Raw genomic sequence first — 5,467 nt, 5'->3', positions numbered from 1 at the left:
GCTAGGTGAGCACCAGAGTAAAAGTAACAAAGCCAAAGAAGAAACTGATGTGTCAAGTTCATCTTTACTTCCATTTAAGAGGTTGAAAATGTATGTCTTCCCTCTATCCTCTACTCTTTCTACCTACAAAGATGTTTTCCAGGACTAGCATTCACTTTAGGGCTTTTCAGTTCTGTCAGCAGCAATTCTAGTGTTTTTTTGGTTGGGTGAAATCTAAGTGGTAAATTGGGTGAAATAATCATATCTTAATGGTAATCAATTTGGGAAGTTAAATCATTTCCTAGTTCCACCTGCATGGATCATTGAAAGGTAGAACACTTCTCCCTAAAGTTCAGAAACAGGAAAGACATTCTGAAGATTTACATTACAATTGAGGAGAAGAAACCTGGGCTTTGGTGAGCCTTGGTGCCTGTGGATAAAATATCAGGAATTGCAAGCATCACAGACTAGAATGAAACACAGTGAGAGGCTAGTAGGAGAGCCAGGGACCACAGAGGGCCTCTGATGTTGACAACACCTCCTACGCCCAGGCATCTACCTCTCACCAGAGGGACTGTCCATTGAGTGCCTATCACAAGAACTGACTAGACCCATTCCAACTCGATGCCTGTCCAGTTTCAGATCATATAAAACAGAGAGAAAGCATATGTCTTATGTTTGCAGATTCCAAGGAACCAAAATTATTGTCAAATCCATAGCTGCCAAGGCTTGAAAACCCTTTATAAGAAAATCTATGTGCAGATTATGAAATTGTATTAAAATACCCAATAAATGATTGGTGAGCAATGACTTTAATGACTCTTTTCCTTCTTCCCTGTGGGACCATGCTATCTTCACTTGTGAGCCATTTTCCAAAAATAAGACCTTGTTTCTTGACTTCTAAAATCACTTTGTTCCCTGAGTTCCTGAGCACTGAAAAAAATAAGAATCAATATGAAACAAATAACAAAGAATCAAAATGGAACTTACCTAAATATAATTTTCAGCTCTCCTCCCCCCATTGAGGAGTCACATTTGACCCTTACTACTCATTTACCACCACATTCAAATGGTCATTAAGTCCTGCCAAGTCTACACCTTCATAACTCTTGAATTTCTTTTCACATCTCCATATCTACTGCCTTAATTTCCCTTCTCCTCAGTAGCTCCCCAGTGACTTTAGACTAAAGTTCGTATTCCTTAGCGTGGCACACCAGCTCTTCACTCTCTGACCCACATGACCTACCCAGCCTAGTGTCAGAAGAGGCCCCTCCCAGGAGCATCCAATTCTTCAACCACGCCAACAACTTGGCCTTTTCTTAGTACATCATGGTCTATCATGAATTCGTATCCTTGAATATACTGTCCAATCAGCATAGAATACCTCCCTGCCATGAATTCGTATCCTTGAATATACTGTCCAATCAGCATGGAATACCTCCCTGCCATTTTCTACCCGGCAAAAACCTAAGCATCCTCTGGGTCCCAACTAAAATATCATCTCTTCTGAGAAGTTTCTGGGCATTCCAGGCACTACTTTCTTTAAGTTCCTACTCACTTCTGTTATATCATTTGGCCCATATTCTGTTGTAATTATCTCCCCTACCACACTGGGAATAAGACCAATCTTACTCAACCTTGCATTGCTCAGCACTTAGTGCAAACACTGATGTCTAGTGATATTTATTAGGTGTTTTTGAATAAGTGGAGAAATGGAGGAAATAATTCTGGTTTGGGAATAAATGGAGAGATGGAAGAAATGATTCTGATTTGGGAATAAATTCAACTGAACATTTGTTAGGTGTCTACTATATATAAAACACAGGAACAGATAAGAGAGACTGAACAAACCTCTCATTTAATCAGGGCTCAATGAATGAAAACAGTTATCTTTTTAGGTGTTTTAAACAATAAAGGATTTAATGCCTAGGAGGAGAAGGGCTGAATTATTAGAAATTAGCAAGCAACCCCTAGAACTATTGAGTTTAATACATCACCAGAGATACAATACAGGACTCAGAAACCTGGGATCCAGAAGCTACTGACATTGCTGCCAAAGTTGTCTATCAATACTCATGTCTCTATAACCTTGTTTGCCAAAGGCAATAACCCAAATCACAGCATAATGGTTGCCATCTCACACTCACCTTCCAAATATCATGCAAACACACACCTGATTGGAAAAACCTTAACTTACACCCAGGACTCTAGCTGCAAGGAAGTCTAGAAAATATAGAAGGAGATAGGAATGCATGCTGAGGGCCATCGTACTGTATTCATTATGAGAAGAATGTAATAACTCATAACAACCAGCCCCTTTCTTCTAAGGGATTAAAATATAGTAAGAAAGATACATAAAGCAAACAACCATTATGCCAGGCACAATGTCATAAGTTGAAGAAAATTGCTGTTATGATGCCAAGAAGGGAGTAAATAGCTATACCTGGAAGGATTAAGAAAGGCTTTCACAGAGGGAAAGTATCTAAGCTAGGACCACAATCCTGGCAGAGAGGGGAATGAGAAAGGCCATGGAGTTGTCCTTGGCCTCAAGATCAATGAGAAGGCCCATATGCTGGCTGCTGCTTAAATGGTATATGTGTTCAGAAGACGAGTCTTCCTCACAAATATTCTCTATAATTCATACTGTGCCCAGAAAAATAAATCAGAAGACAGAGAATAAGAGTGAAAGGACTCAAAATCTGGAAGATGCTCAGGGTTCCTGGAAGTATTCAGTAGGTCATCCACCCTGCTCAAGTCAAAAACCTAGGAGACATTCTCTATTGTAACCATTCCCTCTCCCCAAATCAAACTCATCAGCAAGTCCTTTTTTTCTATCTCAAAACACAAAACAGCCCAAATCCATGATTCTTTCATCCCAGTCCAAGCTACCACCATCTCTCTCCTAGAATACAGCTTCCTGATGGGGCTCTCTGTCCCTTTCAAAAATGTAAACTATATTATGCCACTCCCTGCTTAAAACTTTCCACACTGAGAATAAAACCCAACCTCCTTCCCAGGGCCTTCCTGCAGGATGAGACTCTGCCAGACCTCATCTTTCACTATGCTCTTCTGCATTCACTGTTTTCCAACCACTCTGGCCTTCTTTCCACAATTCTAGCGGGACAAGCTGGTTCCCCTCTGGAGACCATTGAACCTGCTATTTATTTTGCTTGGAATAGTCTCCTTGATCTTTGTGTGGCTGGCTCCTTGTTTCATTCAGGTCTCAGCCCAAAAGTCACCTCATGAAATGAGCTTTCTCTGACATTTAATCTAGAACAGTATTCCCCTAATCACTCTCCATCACATGTTCCTCTTTATTGTTGTATTGCTCTCAGCATTTTTCATACTTGATACTTTGTCTTTACATTATTCGTTTGTCTTTTTCCCCCTACTAGAATGTAAGGCACATAAGAACGAGGATTTTGTCTTGTTTGCTACTGCACCCTCTGCATCTAGAATAGTAGCTTATCATGATGCATGCCCAATAAATAAATGTTGATTGAATGCTCATAGAAGCCTCCATGATCTGGCTTCAGTATATATTTCCAACTCAATTTCCCCCAATACCCCTAGATTTCTTTTCTTTTTTTTTTTCTTTTTTTGCCAATGAGCAAACTGATCTTTAAGTTGCTGACCTGGAAGGCTTGCTCTCCATTGTCAGCATGAGCCACAGCTATTTACTCAAAATCACTGAACAGTATTTACAGCAAGATGCTAGACACAGCATCCTTCTGAGTAGGCAAAGAAGGGGTAAGAACAGGCTAGAGAACAAAACTCTGAAGTCAATGTATAAGCAGAAATCTGAAAGTGTGAGTATAGGGAAGGGTAAGGGCTAAACCATGAGGGATGTTGGTGAGATGGACAAGAGGGAGGAAGAGAAAGCATCAAACAACCTGTGGTGCAGAGATATGAGGGAAGAGTCCACTGGGACATAAAGCCTAAAAACTATGATTTAGAGTTTGAACAAGGAAAAATCTGCCACAAGCCACCTTTGCGAGAAAAAACAAGGCAGTTAGAATGTTACAGACAAAACCTTATGCCTCCCCTACCAAAAAGTAATTCTGCTGATTAAATTCCTGGATAGGGACTGAAAAGGTAAAAACAAGAAATGCATAGACACAGACTCTTAAATAGACTTAAGAGACACAAAGTAAAAAGACAAGAGAGTCACAGAAAATGAAAGAGTAAAAGAACAAAAGCTCCAGCATATCTGGATATTAGAATCATCTTATTGACTTCACAAGTCACCTATCCTCGCCTCATCTTTCCCAAAGCTCCTTCCTCCATCCTTAAATCTCTGAATTTTAGCTTTAACCAAGGAGTAGAATTAGAATCAAGCTGGCACATGGGGGACAATCCAAGATTTCATCTCCTCAATTCAGGTCCCCTCCTTTTTCCTGTACCAGAATGTCAGGGCTTCAGTCATAGCTGGGGGCAGATTAAGGTGAGAATAGACAGGATGGAGGACACAAAGCCACAAAGCCCCACAATCCCAGGTCCACAGCGCCAGAAACCTGCTTTGTCTAGTGGGATGAAGAGATCACAGGCATTTCTGAACACATCTAGCAGAAGTGGAGCATGACCTCAAAGGACTCAGGAGCAGGACTCAGAACCAAAGCTTCAGGGCCATTTGGGGCAGACCTCCTCCTGGTGTTCCTGGTCCCCCAAGGCCCCCAGTTTCAATTCCTCCTGGGACTCCTCCTCCAGAACCCTTTAGTCGCTGGCTACAAGCTGAAGACTCTTGTTCCATCAGTAGGTGAATCTCACAAGCATCACAGCTCAAATTCATGATGAGGGAGAACAGATAGTATCTGAATGAACTCTGGGCCCACTTCTGATTCACACAGGGAGCCAGTCCAGACTTTCCAGCCCACAGGACACTGTCACAGATGAAGTACAAGGCTCAACTGAGGTGACTAGCAGTGATGCAGAGTCTCAAGACAACATCTGAGAGGTGCACAGCTCTTTTGGCTGACTCAAGGGCATCTGCTGAGTTACCCAGGCATAGAAGCTTTCTTCCAAGGCTCAGATGACCCTTCAGTTGTCCAATCTGTTTTGTAACTCAGGACTGGCCCCATGTCTCTGTGGGGCATGGCCAAGTAGAGAGCAAGCATACTGAACAGCCTTACACAGCCGCTCCTGGGCCTGACCCTGGGCACTGAAGCAGACCCAGGTGTTCATGACAGTGGCCGCCCTGGCTCTGTGCCTCAGCTCCAGCCTGCCCCTAGATTCCAAATTAACTTTGCAGCCTCCATATTGTTGCTTACACTATTAATATTTCTCCACTTAAGTGCTGTTTTGATCTCTGCCTGCCAAAATCCTACTCATTCTTCTGACTGGCAGCACTTTCTGAACCTATCATCAGTACAGAGCTTATCATATAGCACTGAAGTCAGTTTTAAACCCATCTGTTTCCCACCAAGCAGTGAGGTCCTAGAAGACAGAAATTGTATCTTATTCACAGTTGTATCTTCAGCACCAAGAACAG

At 42.1% G+C, this 5,467-nt stretch overlaps 1 pseudogene; it reads right to left on the bottom strand.

The window, feature by feature from the left end:
- Positions 1–4,389: 4,389 nt before the first annotated feature.
- LOC123635138 lies at positions 4,390–5,160 on the bottom strand (annotated as a pseudogene).
- Between the last annotated feature and the right edge of the window lie 307 nt (positions 5,161–5,467).

This window comes from Lemur catta, chromosome 3, assembly GCF_020740605.2.
Source record: "Lemur catta isolate mLemCat1 chromosome 3, mLemCat1.pri, whole genome shotgun sequence".
Lineage (NCBI taxonomy): Eukaryota > Metazoa > Chordata > Mammalia > Primates > Lemuridae > Lemur > Lemur catta.
The sequence above is the reverse complement of the archived record's forward strand: the minus strand, read 5'-3'. Positions and strand labels throughout refer to the sequence as shown.